Source organism: Micropterus salmoides, unplaced genomic scaffold (genome assembly GCF_014851395.1).
Source record: "Micropterus salmoides isolate LMB-PRFRI ecotype aquatic unplaced genomic scaffold, ASM1485139v1 Ms_hic_scaffold_14, whole genome shotgun sequence".
NCBI lineage: Eukaryota > Metazoa > Chordata > Actinopteri > Centrarchiformes > Centrarchidae > Micropterus > Micropterus salmoides.
This window is the reverse complement of record NW_024040485.1, coordinates 27952851-27971216: the sequence shown is the minus strand read 5'-3', so window position 1 is coordinate 27971216 and position 18366 is coordinate 27952851.

Below are 18366 nucleotides of genomic sequence, written 5' to 3'. Positions count from 1 at the left end.
AGCTGCTCAGAGGGGTACTCAAGACATTAAGTATAACACTACCACTTGGTCACAAGACACCCAAGATGCTTATTGCCCGTAGAAAATAACTGGGAATAAATGCCTCTCACTGCAAAGATTTGCACTCTGTCTGCCTTAGCCCCTTGTATAGATTAAGCTCAAAAAATCCTGTCTTTCAAACTCCATGTCCCCAATTTGTGATGTAAGCTTTTGTTATAAATTTGTAGTCTCAACAGTAAGTGGCGATAACCCAGATGATATCATCAGGGTTATTTTCTCAGACTTCACAAAGCCTCCCCAGAGCTTCAACAACAGTTGTTTTAGAGTGTGGAAAGTATTTCTCATCCACAGTCCCTCACCTGATTTTCCCATTCACTCTAGGATTCTAACTGCCAGTTTTTACTGGAAAGTTTTTTTAGGCTGAATAAACACAAGTTGTGTAACTTTTTTACTGGTGTATAAATGCAGTGTGCTGTCAACGTCATCTGAGAATCCAAGCGGCATTAAATGCAGTAAACTTGTTGTAATCAGGCTGGTAAATTAGCACTAAACACCGTGAGAGGTGGGAATGACAATCTGTCAAAACGCTGCGGTCTGACCAGCCGTAACCGGCTTACACTGGGGCTGCCGCTGCTGCTGTTGTGGCTGCTGCAGCGGACTCCCGACGTGCTGGAGCTTATCTGGGGCACGCAGGAGGCACAACAATGAACTTATCACCATCCAGCCACTTGGCGGGATGTAGTTGCAACCCTGCCGTGCTGCACTGACCGCGAGCTGGCTCCGGTTCATTGATCATACACACCAGCAGAACCTAATCTAGGGACAGTGAGCCTTTCAAACCGCAGGCTCCGGCTTTGGACAGAGAAAGGGTGGGAAAAAAAGAAAGAGAAGTTTTGCCAGGTAATATAAAAAGCTGCTGGTATAAAAAAAGGAGAAAGAAGTTCAATAACTTTGCAGGGACCTCCACACCCTGCATGTCAACTAGCTTCCAGGATTTTGATTGAAGCTCTGTACAAGCTCGCAGCAGGGCTTTTCTATTCCTTCTTTTTTCTTTGTTGGCGAATCAGTTACAGTTCCACAAGAATACATAAAAGTTTCAATAGGAGGGTTCCGTCGAGGGTCAGAAAAAAAAATGTCTTTTTGGGACAAAACTCTAATACAAACAAAGATGATTCTGAGACTATTTGCTGGCTGAAAAGCTTTGAAAGCAGCAACAAAGATGAGGTGTCAGAGTGAAAATGAAGAAGCTCTATCCCATAAAGGCAATTTCTAAAGCACGCAATGTGATTTTACGAGCAGAATAACAAAACAGGGGGGTACCTTAATACCCAGACAGATGCATTACACTCTGACACAGTTACTGTCACAGATATTGGATATTTCATGGCCACTGCAGACAGTACATATAAATCATTCAGGCTGTATATGAGAAAAATCAGAGCCTTTTAAACCTGATGTGATATGATTTTTGGGCACAATATCCTCTCTACCCTCTGTCTGCGTGTCTACAATCAGTTAAGCAATGGGAGCGACCCTAATTTTATGCATGGCATGCATACTAGCATACGTACACCCCCAGTCATGTCCCATTTTCAGAGATAGCCCCATTTTCTAAGCCTTTTGTACTTTCCCGCTGACTGATTCTGCTGTTTTTTTCCCCATCGTGCCTGACTCCCTCCGTCCTATCTAGAGGAAAGATCGGAGTGATCGTCACATCAAACGGAAAACAACGACTTGCCCCTCGCAATCTCGATATCTGGAGCAAATTGAAGGTGATTTTCAATAACTGCGCTGACGAGCAGCAAAAGGCGGATCAGAGTCATTCTCTCCATCTGACAGGCTGTAATAAGAGAGACGATCTGACGTTCTCTGTGTTTCAAGTGGATCATAGCTTGGTTTACGCTGCCTTCTTGAAGAGCTGTTTCACCAGCCTGGACGTGATGGATGTGGTGGTGGTGCATGCGTGAAACGTATTCTCATAGGAGTCTTAAGACAGCAGTCATGTTTGCATTTAAAGTCAGAGTGAATGTGAACATTGTGAGATTATAGACTCAAGTTAACATCAAAGTAGAAAATGTTTACTTTTACATCCTTTCAAACTTAAGAATTAAAGCTATTTTTCACATTTCTTTTGACTTTCTTTTGAATATACCACTGCCTGTTAGGGTCCTGGATGGCTGTGGTAAGACACTAAAGACAAGAACAAGTAACCGAACAATATAGCATCAGTTGTGGTGAACAACACTCCTGGTAATAGGATTTCATTCAATAAAGACGATGCAGTCAGTTGCAGAATAACATCACTATGAGGATGCTATTTTGTGAACAATGAGGCAGATGCATGTTAAATCCTTGTGTTGTGTAATTATATGATCATATGAGAGGTGATCCCTACACTTCAATTCAGTGAAACAAAGCTTGTAACAGTTTTTTGTTATTAAGATAATATGATTTTGCACAAGGGCAACAGCACACCGTGCACCGTGATTTTGTATCATCATCAACGTTTTCATTAACACACTTGGTTTAACAAAAGTATCTCCCTTAACAGCCTAACATACATACGCTACCTGGCGTTAATCTACAATAACTCATTATCATCATTTAATTAAAGTAATGGAATTCATCACACAGAATTATTTAGCATTTAAAAATATATACTAACATGTATACACACCCTGACATCAAGAGGCATAATGTAAAAGTACGTATGTGCCACAAATGTTCAAAGACAGTATAAAAAACAAATTTAGAAGTCAAACAACATTTGATTATTTTGTCAATAGTGGAAAAAAGGCAAGTATATAAACATATTATTTATGTTAACATATACATACATATTATGTATTATTAAAAACATAGGCCTATCTAGTATAACATCAACATAGAACAAAACCAAATTGTAGGTGTGCATTCACCAGACAACTAATACTGATACACTGGTTAACACATTCAATATGTCGGCCTTATTTTATTTAAGAAGTGACATTTTATCATGCAATTTCTCAATTATCATAACTTCCTAAAAGGCTCTAAAGGGTGTTGTATCCAGTGATTTTGGGTTTTATAAATAAAAGCAACTTCAATAGCATGTCTCAGTTCTGTTGTGTAGAGGCCCACATCATTCCTATTTTATCCTCCAATATGTGTCATGTTTTTCAACAAGAAAAATAATCGTATGAACCAGTAGTGTGACTGAAGCCTTTGGGTCATTCAGAATTGTATTTTTCTCTGGAAAATTGTTTTTTTTACGTTCCCCTGCAGAACGACTCACAAGGTAAAAACTGTGTTATGGCAGACCGGATAGAAAAGTACCCATAAATTTCCCCATATTGTACGAGGGCTAAACAATCTTGGCTTAGAAACATTCTTGGCTTGATCAGAAATGGGAGATTGGGGGAACATTTTGGCCCCAACGTCGTCATCATCCAACTCTCCCAGCCTGTGTTACTCTGCAAGCCATTCCTGTGCCTAACCTAAATTAAACATATGACTAATTGTGTCAGAACTAATCACTGGTCTCATAATAATCTGTACCGTGGCTCACGTTCAGTATAGACCCACCATGTCTAAACAAATTAAGCAAACAACTAAATTCCATGCAAAGCCCCATCCCACGACAAATTGCCAACAAGCTTGTATTTGGTGTTTGCCTTCTGTTTTGCTCAATTGGTGTTGGCCAGAAGCATGGTGGTAACAAAGGCTGCATGGCGGGATACTGCTACAGTAATACCTTACCACACATACACCACCCACTGTGTCAAAGTCACACACTTACACACTCAACACGCTTAGCTGTGATTAGAATGCTAAGAAAAAGCCTGTTGTTTCCTCAAGAGACCTTAACTTAACAAAATGTAAGACTTAAAAATATACAATATACAACACTGATTTGAATATTGCAGTTAAGTATCTGCCTACACAAGTTCCTTTAAAATTCATATAACTGCTATAATTTTAGTAAAAATACATTTTTAACCTCATTTCACATTGAACAGTAACCATATTAACATATTTAAAGAGATCAAATTATGTTATGTTATGTATTATAATTTTGTTTAGAGGTTATACTAAAAGATAACAAATATTCCGACCTGGCAGCTCAAGCATCCCAGATCGGCTGGAAGACCAGCATCTTCCCAGTAGAGATGGGATGCAGGGGATTTGTTGCCAAATCTACCACCAGTCTGCTGAAGAAAACAGGGGTGAAGGGTCGCTCACTCCAACAGGCCATCAAGTCCCTGTCAAGTGCTGCCAAAAAAAGCAGTAACTGGCTCTGGATCAAGCGTAAGGACCCACACTGGGCAGCAAGGTAGAGGCAAATGTTATGCGTTCAGACTTAGGCCCGACTCAGGGAGAAAGAAGTCCCAGCCCATTAGGGATTTAGAGAGAATGGCATGGAGGGGGGTGTACCTGAGATGCTGGGTACAATGTTGAGCCCTCAGGAGACGTCGTGGGCTTCAATCAGCGAAACGTCGATGAAGCAGGGTGCCCACCTGATGACCCCAATGACATACCATACCCTCCTTTTCACCACTCCACACTGACTGCTACTGTCAAGAGTTTCCTACTAAAGGGATTGAAACATCTAGTTCAATTAGCTTTACTAAAACAGGTTTACAAGGTTACCTGGTTTTCTAAAAAACATCAGATTTTTGTCATACTGCACACTGCTGCAATACCTTTTTTCACCCTGTGTTTAAGGCTCCGTTTTAGCTACAGCGTAAAGCAGCTCACTCATTTATCAATCACAGAACCACTCCTGGACCCCCTGCAGTTCGCCTACAGAGCCAACAGGTCTGTAGATGATGCAGTAAACATGGCCCTTCACTACATGCTCCTGCACCAAAGGGGGCCCTGAAGAAGGGCTGATAATTTAGGCATACTTAATTCACAGCAATGACAACTGCGTGAGCACCACTTTAAATTCTGTGATAGGTGGTATGCCGTAAGCCCGAGGCCTAACCCACTAGTTTGCTGACCAGTGGGCAGTGTCCACCTATAAAGAGCTTTGTGATTTCAGAGCGGCAAGACATGAATCATGAAGTGCACTTATGCTTTAGGGTCTCAGAAAAGAAAAGAAAAGCAAGGAGGAGGACAAGAAAAAAACTGTGGTGAGTCGGAATCTGTTAGATTGGATAAATTACTGATGCCAAGTGTTTATTTTGTAGGAGGCTAGCAGCAGAAATATAGATTGGTTGTCAATCAATGCTATCAATAACAGCTAGTTATGGGGTGGTGATGAGGCAGTGGATAAACAGCTGGATAAATAGCTCTCCTGCTTGTACAAGTTAGTGTACAAAATGTTACCATAAGGTAGGATGTTGCCAACAGCTGGGGGATGATAATTTGTCATATTTTAAAAAGCAGTGATTGTTGTAAACTGTGCTAAAACTTGCAATTGCTAAATAAGAACAATAACATTGGCTTCTGCCTTATTCATGCAAGAATAACAGATATGCTTAATGCTTTCAATGTGCTTCAGTATGTAGGCTACAACTCAAGTCAGTAGACAAAACGAAAACTGGAGGTTTGCATTTTAAATGTTTCTGTAATGTGTTTAAGCATGTTCCAAAACGTTTCTTGTAAATAAAAAATGTTTAAAGATAGGAATGATGTGTCTATGATGTGATTCCCGAGGGGGTGGGGGGGGGGGGCACTTTGGTTCGATGCCCTCCAGATCCCTTTTGCCCTGCCCTGTAACTTGTAACTGTGACTTATAACTTCACAAGGTAACCAGTGACAGTGGTGAAGTTTGCTACCAGCTCGACATCCCCTGTCAGTAACGTAACCGCTATCTTGCATATCCTAGCTGTCATTCAAGAGAATCCTGCAGTCCTGAAGTAATGCTGCTGTATGGGCTCTATTTTTATTTTTTTGTCTGCAGCTTTTTGATAGGCAGCTTAGGAGCAGAAAGAGGCAGAGTGAGGTGAACTTTCAACTTGCTTTTTTTTCTTTAGAATGTAATGCATTTTCATCAGCCAGACCACATCCAGATGTAGTCTACATTGATATGCATTGTTTTTCCTCATTAAAGTAAGATATCCATAAAGATCAGATGTTCATACAAGAAATACAATAACAAACGATACTTAAAGACTTAATCCTTCTCTCAACAGTCCCCCAACGTTATGGAATTGTAATACTAATTCACTGGATCATTAAAACAATTAAAATATCCTGCACATAAATGGGTAAATGGAAAAGGTACCTCTGAAATGTATATGTTTAGTTGATATGCAGCAGATAGATCTTCATTTGTATGCAGAGTGAGATTTCACTCTTAGACATTGTTTGACAAAGTTGGTTTTATTATGCAAATGCTCTCCCTTTACTGCATACAGGTAGACAGATTCACTTGTAACCAATGATTACCTTAATCCATCTACAAAACAAGTTGCTTATGAATTATGCAAATACTACAGCTGTTTCTGCACAAATAAATCTCTGTGGAAAATCGCCCGGTTGCCACAACGTTAAGATCCATCTACAGATGTCAGCCAAACACCGACGCTGCGAAACAAACTGCGTGATGCATTTGATGAGCTCCTGTAGGAGGCCATCAACAATGAGTTACTATAGTATCTCAGTATCACTATCTACACAGGACCTGTGGTCTGTCATACAAAGTGCCTTTCAAGAATGGGATTAAGGATCCATGCATGAATAATTAGCTATGATCCCATTATGGAATGGAAAGAAATTGCATTGAACAGATTTTAACGTGTTGTGATACCACAAATATACAGACTATCAAAAGATCAAACGCTATTGACAATCAAAGTAATTCTACTGTACTTTTACAGTGCTATCTTAGTGTTTTCACAGAAGTAAAGGTTCTGAGTAGTGCCTCCATCACCGTCCCTCTCTGCATCGAGGTGAACACACACACTTATGTAAGCTAACAAATTAGGTTAGAACACCCAAAGCCTAACTCTGGAGTCTTACCAGCTGAGCCTCCCCCTTTAAGGAAGGTGGCCTTGTGGGTAACCTGTGTGTGACGCAGACCAGAAGGTTAGTTGTGGGAAGCGAGTCTCTCCCAGTGTGCAAAAAATGTACCAGGTAGTTAAGTTGCTTCAGTCAGCTGTAACAGGGCTATTTAAGCAAAAAAGTAATTGAAAGTGTTGTGTTCGCTGTCACAGAAGAGAAATAAAAAGTCCATGTTTGTGTAGTGTTACTACAACATTTGCTGCATTGTGCAGCTCACCAGGGATATGTACATTATTTTAAAGTTGTTTATCAATTCAGAATCTTAGAAGATAAGAAACGCTATTCTTACGCAACTCAAAGTTGTGTTTCTTGTATGCATACCATCCACCTTGACCACTTCTTTATCACTTCTGTGTGTTACAAGACCGTGGCTTTATTGACAGGAAAGAAAACTGCCAGTGAACATAATCAAGGCAGCCATTATGTTTCCTTTAGAGTAAAACATGTTTAGTTATCGGAGCATTCAAGTCATAAACCCCAAAATGAGTTCAAGGACATACACATTCTACTTAACTATGGGAAAATTCAAGGGGGAACAGGGTTGTTTCTCGTTTAAGAGATTCTGCTATAATATCCTCCATCATCTTTGGCCATGGTGATGATTCATTTTTATCAGTTATAAATATATATGACCATAAATACAAAAAATATTTTAAGGAATGACAAAGCAGCCCGCTTGAATCTGTTCCTTTAGCAAGTGTGAGCATGTTGCCATGCTAGCATAATACATAACTCTTAACCCCCCAAACAATTTGGCACAAGAGAAATGTTGGCTGTTATTTCTACACCTTTCTCTGCTTCCCAAAATATCTGTGCATGATCATAAAGCAAAGAACCTTTTAAAAAGCAGCCAACAGAAATAGCTGTTTCATCTAGGATCCCTAAGGGGAATGTAATTTGTCACCTTTTCATCCTCAGTCAGTTTTCCGATCAGCTACATGCATGCTGACATCTATTTGCCGGACTGACCCTGTGCTTTATACATCCCTGACATTAATATCCCTTTGAACTAAATGTCAGGTTCATCTGCACTGGAGCCGACCCTCACCAAGAGGCCAAGGTGAATGTTAATTATTATGGGAGCAAATTGACTTTCAAGTTCAGAGGTTGTATTAATTAAGAAAAAGTGAGTTGATGTTGCATAAGCATAAACAACCACCATGTGGCTCCTGGCACTTTACCACAGTTGAGAGCACAACCCTTGATTGAGACCTTTTACACAACAGGAACATGGATTCAGATAGAAACTCAAGTAAAATCCAATTTGTTCATTTGTCTAATCTAGGAGAATACTATGATTCAAACAAAAATTAAATGTCAAGTTTAAGGACACTAGCTCAATTAATGGACTGAATAAGGATTATTTAATGCAGAAGTATAGTGATTGAACTCAGGATTATTTTAATGGTAAACTTACATGATCCCTTATTTATTCATTCAGTCATTTAGTTCAGTAAAAATGCTTGAGCTTAAAATTAGGAAATGTAATTAAAGCCACGTTTCCACAAAATGTACCCACGACTTTTAAGTCCCCGGTTCTATTTTCGAGGAGCTAAAAGGTTCCTTCTCCCCATTGTTGTGTGTGTTCCACCATCGTTTAAAGACCCGCCAGGAATAGGCAAATTAACAAGCTGACGTATACGCAGTACAAAATGATGGACAGGCATCATTGTTTGGTAACCACGATCCATGAGCAAGTATACAACTATTATGACGAGACACACGATAAATTTCGTTACAAATTTTTACAGCTGCAGATCAGCTGGCAGGACTGATCTGCAGCTCTTGAGTGCTGCCTGAGTGTCAGAGGAACGTGATTTTTAACGAGTTTTATTACCTGTTGTAATCAGATGTTCCATTTGTTTTGGAGAAGAGGAGGCCGACTTCGGCTCTGTGCAGAATCCTCCTGACTGATAAAAACTTAAAACAACAATTCTAGATCCAGTATTTAGTCCCAAGTCCATCAGCTGTTAGCTGTATACACACCGCTGCACGCTGGCTGCTATTTCCGAGTAATACATTTTATGCCGACGTATGATCTCAGGCGGAAATCGGTGAGACTTGTGTGTGCTATTTGCTGTTGTTGATTGTGATTTATTGGTTTGCAAACAATGGTGGAAAAGAGAGTAGCAGAAGTAGGAAAACAGCCAAAATGCTCGATTTAAAGCCAGTAGAATCTACTTTCGGAAAGTACTACACCCTGAGCAGAGACTTTTTGGGGGGTAAAATAAAGATCCTATTATTACATTTAGACCATGGTCACTGTGGTGGAAACATAGTGAGTTTCTCCAAAGGTTCATAGTTCCAGGGTATAGGTTTGTCTGGTGGAAACGTAGCTTAAATAGATGGTGTCATTGATCTTTGTATTGATACATTAACATTGAAATACAGAAAACAAAAGACAGAAAGAGGTAAAAATATATATGTGCTGTATATAGATATTGCATATTGTCAAATAAGTTCTGCTGAGCAAAGCTGTACTGACCAGAAGCATCTCTGTCTGTCTCATTCTCTGTCCTGTTCTTACAGGAATCTGTTAATGTGTTCTCAGTCTGAGACCTGTTACAGAAGGCCTGGTTTGAAGATGCTGCTGTAGTGAACAAGCAGATCCATTCAACCCGTCCCCTGCAATGTGACAGTAAATCCTCCTACCTCCTAAACCTGTTCCCAGGCAGCATGCTGACACTCCGCTGTAGGAGAGTCATCAAAGAGGAGTGAGTAATAAAAGAGAAACACTGAAGCACCTTGCTGCAACAGCACTGCTATAGTTAGAGGTTGAATTCCCACAAGGGCCACCCAAACTAAAATGCAGAGAGAAAACTACAACTATCCAACTTAGTTTGAGAAACATGTCCACTGATTGCAATATTCTGTCCGAGCCAGTGCACGCACGCTATAACCCAACACTAATTGCCATGTGCAAGGCTTTTTTCTAAGAGCTGTGGCCTCAGGTTCGAAGCTAGACTGGGGCCCTTAGCAGTGTGTCTTCCCGTCTCTCTCCTTCACTTCCAACTTCTCTCTTTGTCCCATCCAAATAAAGGCTACAAGCTCCCCAAAATATTAATAAATAAGAATCTGATCACACTAGTAGCTAAAAGGTTTCCTAGCAAAAAGTATCTTCTTTAACATTTTTTTTTCACAATGCTGCTAAGACAAACTTGCTTTAGATGTTTCATGAATGACTCATTATTTCACTAGCAAGGACCACACTACAACAATGTGTGATTTAGAGGTACATGCAAATATGGAACACATGGATTATGGATGATGGATTAATGCATACAGAGGGGAAGGGTGATGGTGGAAGAAGGATAGTCCTATAGGCTGGAAGACCGTGCAGAGAGACTCAGCATGGGGGTTCTGTTTCGGAAGTATTTTCCCAAAGCTTATTTCAAGCCCCCCCAGACGGTACCTAGATGAGACATGAGAGAGCTGTGTCCTGATAGGAAGGGAAGAGGGGATGAAAGAATGAGGGGAGCAGGGATGGGGGATGAAGGGATGAAGGGATGAGGGGAGCAGGGATGGGGGATGGGGGATGAAGGGATGAAGGGATGGGGGATGAAGGGATGAGGGATAAAGGGATGAGGGGAGCTGGGATGGGGGGATGAAGGGATGAGGGGAGCAAGGATGAGGGATGAAGGGATGACGGATGAAGGGATGAGGGATGAAGGGATGAAGGGAAGAGGGGATCAGGGATGGGGGATGGTGGGATGAGGGATGAAGGGATGAAGGGATGAGGGATAATGGGATGAGGGGAGCAGGGATGAGGAGATGAAGGGATGAGGGATAATGGGATGAGGGGAGCTGGGATGGGGGATGAAGAGATGAGGGATAAAGGGATGAGGGGAGCAGGGATGGGGGATAAAGGGATGAGAGGAAAAGGGAAGATGGGATGAAGGGATGAGGGGAGCAGGGATGGGGGATGAAGGGATAAGAGGAGAAGGGAAGATGTGATGAAGGGATGAGGGGAGCAGGGATGGGGGGATGAAGGGATGAGGGGAGCAGGGATGGGGGATAAAGGGATGAGAGGAAAAGGGAAGATGGGATGAAGGGATGAGGGGAGCAGGGATGGGGGGATGAAGGGATGAGGGGAGAAGGGATGGGGGATGAAGGGATGAGAGGAGAAGGGAAGATGTGATGAAGGGATGAGGGGAGCAGGGATGGGGGGATGAGGGGAGCAGGGATGGGGGATGAAGGGATGAGAGGAGAAGGGAAGATGTGATGAAGGGATGAGGGGAGCAGGGATGGGGGGATGAAGGGATGAAGAGATGAGGGATAAAGGGATGAGGGGAGCAGGGATGGGGGATGAAGGGATGAGAGGAAAAGGGAAGATGGGATGAAGGGATGAGGGGAGCAGGGATGGGGGGATGAAGGGATGAGGGGAGCAGGGATGGGGGATGAAGGGATGAGAGGAGAAGGGAAGATGTGATGAAGGGATGAGGGGAGCAGGGATGGGGGGATGAAGGGATGAGGGGAGCAGGGATGGGGGATGAAGGGATGAGAGGAGAAGGGAAGATGTGATGAAGGGATGAGGGGAGCAGGGATGGGGGGATGAAGGGATGAAGAGATGAGGGATAAAGGGATGAGGGGAGCAGGGATGGGGGATGAAGGGATGAGAGGAGAAGGGAAGATGTGATGAAGGGATGAGGGGAGTAGGGATGGGGGGAGCTGGGGTGGGGGATGAAGAGATGAGGGATAATGGGATGAGGGGAGCTGGGATGGGGGATGAAGGGACGAGGGATAAAGGGATGAGGAGAGCAGGGATGGGGGATGAAGGGACGAGGGATAAAGGGATGAGGGGAGCAGGGATGGGGAGATGAAGGGATGAGGGATAATGGGATGAGGGGAGCTGGGATGGGGGATGAAGAGATGAGGGATAAAGGGGTGAGGGGAGCAGGGATGGGGGATGAAGGGATGAGAGGAAAAGGGAAGATGTGATGAAGGGATGAGGGGAGCAGGGATGGGGGATGAAGGGATGAGAGGAAAAGGGAAGATGGGATGAAGGGATGAGGGGAGCAGGGATGGGGGGATGAAGGGATAAGGGGAGCAGGGATGGGGGATGAAGGGATGAGAGGAGAAGGGAAGATGGGATGAGGGAAGAGAGGATGGAGGGAACAGAGAATGAGTGGATGTGTGTGGGGATGAATAGATGAAGGGAAGGTGGGTCGAGCAATCTGAAACAAGCGGGCAGGCTGAGCAAAGTGGGTATATGTATCCTTGACAGGTGATTGGAGGTGTGGTTGAGGCGTGGCCCCGCTCCCGAACGTAAGTTAACAAATTAACTTCATATCTAATATCTAATGATTGGTGGCTGGTGTTGTGGCAGTGAATGTGAAATCAAACAGTCATCAATACACAGGAGCATAGATAGATGGATCGATCAACAGATCGATGGATAGAGTTCATTTTCAAACATTTTAGATTTTCTAAGTTCTATCATAGATATTATGCATGCAAAAATAAAATGTTGACTTGCCAAATAGATTGTATCTGGCATCAAACAACATCTTCATATTCATATTGATTTGCTGATATTTTTTGCAGTTCATACTGATGGGGTAATTCTACACATTTACTCGGTAATCCAACGATGGCAATGAAATCATCTTTTTTTTGTCTGATATTTTTGTTGCAGTGATTATTTAATGTTCCCCTTATGAACAGTAAAACTAAGTGGGGTCTAAAGAGTGCTGCAAACTCATTTTCTGCAATGTCCAAGAAGTGGACAGTGATGCAAACTATCATCTACATTGTTTCCATTTGTTGGTGGGCTGACTGGTTCCTTGTTAACTCCTTGTTAACAGCTGACGTTATAAGCCAGTCCAAAGAATGAATCGGGGGCTGACAGTATGTTGCATCCTTGATATTTGGGCAGATAGGGTCTTCTTCCTGTCTGTTCTTTTTCACTCCTGTACCAGACACATCTAACCATTTAGCCTTGTGAACATTATCGGGTAATGGAATTTTTTTTGTGTGTGAAAAGCCCATGAACATTTTCTTCATTCAGACTGCCATGAACATGGCTTGAACAGCATTTGTGTAAACCATGGTCTTCAGGTAGTGTCACTAAAAACATCTTCAGTGACAGACCTTCAGCTTGTTTTTAATTTGAACGCTTCAAATCAATTCAGGCGGCTTTCTAACCTTAAATCGATACAGTGCGCTGGCTTATTGCTTTTTGGACAGAAGTTGATCGACTGACTGAAGCACCTCACGGTTTCCTAACATCCCAGCCAACCTGATGATCAATGGAAAGATACAAAAAATGGAAAGAATGGAATTTCAAACTACCATATGTATTAAGCTTATGGATCCACATCATAACACTTTCCTGCTATTTTAACTAGAATTGTTTTACAGTAAAGGAGCTATGGACTATGAGCAACGAAATGCATTATTACTTTAAGGATTGGGTTTCATTTAGAGTTTGTTGTGATGACAGGAAATGTGGGGTTCTTTTGTGTGTTTGTGTGAGTGAAAGGTAAGTATGGAGGAGATCGAACCTACCTGCTGTTAAATGATGCTTTAATTTTGTCATTTCCAAACAAAATGTGTCATGCTTTGAGTGTTTGAAGCTGAAGGCGTCTCAAAAGTAATTTTATGCCTATACTGTTAGCACTTTGGAGCATGAGCACACGTCCAATTATGATACATCTGCAGATGCTAATTGCAGATTGGTTAACAGTGCTAATCAGTGTAGTCATTATGATAAACAAAACAGCACATGAGCGAGATGCTAATAAGGGTGACTTTCTGACTGAAATTCAGCATCTGAAAAAGTGAAAATCAGGTTTATTTATTGAAGACAGGGTATTTATTTTATTGCAAGGTGAAGTGGGAGGTGATGGATCTAAAGCATGCTGTAGATTGCACAAGAGTTTTCATAACAGCCCTTGGTTTCAGCTGCATGTCTTTGACAGAAATAACCTGAAACACCAGTTCCAAACCTTTGTGAGGCTTGTCATTCATTTGAAACAGTACTGTGTATTTACAGCCCCTTATGAGCAGTTCCACCAGTGAGTGATTCTCCCTCTTTAAAATGTGCATTTTAATAATTGTTGAGGCCTGTTGAGAAGTCACGTATGAGACAGAAATACGTCAGAAATAACGTATAATGCTTTTTCTTCTTTTCTATCTTGTTGATTTATTGTAACCCCTCACATTAATCTTGTGACCCCCCTGCCCCCCAGATTAGGAACCACTCGCACTGTTTATGAATAGCTATCTCATCCAAGACTTAAGTCTCCACAAGCAGATGTTCTTTTACTGCACTAAAATGAACAGAAACCTGCCTCAGATGGCATTTTATCTATCTAACCATCTTCCATTATTATTCTTTGTCTTACTTTGATTTGCAGGATCATCAAACTATACATTAGGAACTATAGTTCTCATAACTTGGGGGCTTTGATAGATGTATACAGGAGGTGGAAAGACGCCATGAAGTCAATACTTGTGGGCTTCCACTTATAGATACAGATTAGTCATTAGTAGTTCCTGTTCCTGTGTGCAATGTACCCGTTGATGTACAGACAATTATCAGCAGATTACTTTGATACAGAAGATAACATAAAAACGTGATGATTCTCAGGCAGTTCTGGAGTTATAAAGAGTGTCTTTCTTCTATTATATCTAAGAAGATGGACAATCTGCTTAGAAAGTGCAACGTTCATGTCATGGCAGAAGACTGCATGGCAACTTGGGCCGTGATTCAAGATCAGAACACCTTTCCTTATCTGACATTGTGTGAAGTGTGCCATAGTAAGAGTCACGCATGTACATAACTGATTCCCCTGATATCAAAGCACAGAACCCTAATTTACTTTTCTGTTTTCAACTGCAGAAAAAAGACAAAATATAATAGTAGGGTGATGAAATGTCAAAACCAATTATGCTTATGACAAAGGAGCCATGAGTCATTTTTCAGTCCTTCAAGCAATGTGTGCGTGATTTTCTTCACTGTAAGAACATAATTTTCTGATCTCTATTAATAGCCTTTATTTGTAAAAGCACAATAAAAATCTCATCAGTCAAAGGGAAATTTCTTCTACCCGGGGAGATATTTTGGCTTCCTGTAGAACAATGTGTACCTACAATGTCAACAGTCCTCTGTTCTTCCCAGTCATCAGAGGGCTGGCATCTAGTTTGCTGAATGGTTTTAGAAGGATGGAGGAAATATTAGAATGATTGTGAGATGCCTGATTAAAAAGGGTCTGTAGTTGGAGGGGCATAATTTAGAGCTTGTCAGACATGAACTCCATGAATGGAGACAGAGAGAGGCGGGGCAAGCCGGGGTATTTACCTGCGGTGTAGGTGTATGTCTCAGAGATGAGAATTCTGAGGCAGGTGCAAAGCACACTTAAAAACAATAATAACGTGGTCATTAAAACCTGCTTTCACAGGGTAGTATAATGTGAAAAAAAGTTTAGATTTGTTTGCTAATTTATGCAGATATCGAGAAAATTCCAAAGGGTTCGCATACTATTTCCTGTGACTGTAAATATAAACATTTAATATTATAGTATCAAAAGTACGATAGATGAAAATATTAAGTTTTGATCATCTATTTCCAACAAAACATCAAAAATCCAGTCTAGTCACCTCGCACCTGCATGAAACATCCTTCTCCTTGCATCTCTCCTACCTTTGTGCCATGTGACCTACACTGGCCACGAGGGACGGAGACAGGCAAACACGTCGTATGTATTTTTACAAAGCCCCGCATGGATCTATAAAATAACTCGCTCCACTTACTCACATTAGTTGGCTATTAGTAGTCATGTATAATAGTGCAATGTCATGTCATATTACTAAATGTCATATTACTAAAGTGTGCTGAGAGCTTCATGACTCCATATTGTGTGTCCTTGAATTGATTTTTTATTTCTTCTGTCACCCAGCAGAGACACAGAGTGACAGGAGAAATAAAAAACAATTCAAGCAAAGCTCGATACCTCTCAGCAACATAACCCAGGCTCCCTTCGTCCTGTTGAATTAAAGGAAAGCTAATCTTAAGTGATGCTAATGGAAGTCAATGATGACTATGTGGAACAAGTGCTAATGTGCTTGAGCAATTAACCTAATATTTACTGGCTGTGACTCTCGGGAGGTGCTGGCTTATGTCTGTCCACTTGCTCCCTCTGCTCTGACTTGATATGCAACTGCTCTGAGTCACAAAGAGCGAAAAAAGCAGCAATTAGCAATTAGAACCAGGGTGCTAAAAGTGAATCAAAGAGAGACGTGATGTTAGAAAGAGCAAAATAATTTAACAGACTCATTAAGACTTTCCAAAATTATGCTGACAGTAGATTTGCAAAAATGTTCAGGAGTAGCTTTGACAAGTTAAAAAACTGTTAATTAGAAAATTAAAATATCAAAACTATTGTATTACACTGAAATTTTCCACACATTTTCTATTGAGTATCTGCTATTGGCAGGTAATCTGTGGCATGTACTTGATGTCTTCACTTCCCTGTGAACTTCTTATTCTTACAGCAGAAATTAATGCAACCTTGATTTTCATGTCTGACAACACAAATTGACTAATACTCTGTGGCTCCTAGATCGTAAACAACAATGACAATAACAGCAGTGCTGTAGTTAAAAATGTATAATACACCAAAGTAAGAGCAAAAGCAGAAAAAGCAAAACTCTGCAACCCACTTTCAACTGAGTTATGAACAGCTGTGATAAGACACATGCGGGAACACACAATTCTGACATGGGTTCAACAACCCTCATTCCCAACTCAAATCAAAATAACAATAGGCCTATGGAACAACAAAATAACAGACAAAAGCCCAGAAAAGACACATAAATAAATGTATTTCACTACCGAAGAGAATCAAACATAGTCAAAGCCAAGTCTAACAAATACAGAGGCTATAAGTTCAGTACAGCAAACTTTTTTACACTTGCCACTGTGGTGGTCTGAGATTCTTTTTTTAGCAGAAATACAGGACTCATTCACTAATTAAAGTTCCTGTGTACATGTCTCAGATTAAAAGACGTTTGGCTGCTCAAAGGGCACAATCTCTCCCTCTACTGATATGCTTTTAATGTGAAATGTGCAGGAAGGCTTGAGTTTAATTGATGGTAGCTTAACAGCAATTTAAATCTGTGAACCTGTTGTCTCCCCTTCTGTCAGTGAGTCATTACACAAACAGTGTCGACCAGCAATTATTATGTATGCCTACAAGTGAGCTCGCCACAAGCTTATGTTCAAAAGTATAAATAGAGAGAAACTTTTCCAAGACAACAATCAATGAATTTCAATGAAAAGTTTCAACTTCCTGTCACCGTTTTTCCTTAACCGGCCGTCCTCTATCTATCTTTTAATGAATCAAATCTTTTTTTGCTACTGAGGTGTGATATGGGCTGTGTTAGGGCTGGACAATAAAACAATAACAATTATTACCGCAATATAATATTTTTCAATAACAATATAACAAATGTTCAATATATATTCAATATATGTTTGATTTTGTTCACTTGAATCATACACAAATTAGGACTTCATTTTTTATTAAGATGGTTATTTTATTTTACTTAATTTTACTCATGCATATGTGTTTGAAAAATATATGTTCTACCTCAGATTTGTGAAGTGATCCACTGTTTGGCATCAGGTGTTGACAGTTTAAATCACAATTAACCATCAGGTTACTTCAACTTTCCCTCAGTAGCAAAAATCAGCCTTTAAACTCAAAAGAAATAAAGATTTGATACTTATCATGATAATCGATATCTAAAGATATTAAACCTTTTATCGTGATAACATTTTTGGCCATATCGTCCAGCCCTAGGCTGTGTGGTAGTGTATCTCCAGATGGGTTTTGATGGAATGCCCTGAGTCCTGTAAATAATGTACTTACAATAAAAGTCTGAAGTACTGAACATTACTTGATGATTACTTTTTTGATTTAACTTAATTCTGCAAGTGTAAATTAATAATCATTGTACTTTGCAAAAAAATATGTTATGATAAAAACATTGTTGGATTATTAAATATGCTACATTGTTGTATATTAAATTATATTATACTAATAGCTTCACCATGATCAGCTAAAACATTAAAATGTTGCCTCCATGTTAATTAATCAGTAGTTATAATCGTTTATTTAATTACACTCTGAAAGTACAGAGTCATTTTGTATAATGACTTACTTTTAATTCCTTGTATTTGTAAAACTACTTGTCAATAAAGCTGTTTCTGTCTGATTCTTTTACTTTTCACACTTACACAAGAATTTCTAATAATGTTATTACACTTTTTAGTAACATTTTGAATGAAAAATCTGTACTTCTAACAGAGTATTTTGACATTGTGTTTTTGCTTTTTTACTTAATTAATACTTCTTTCTTCACTGTCTGTGA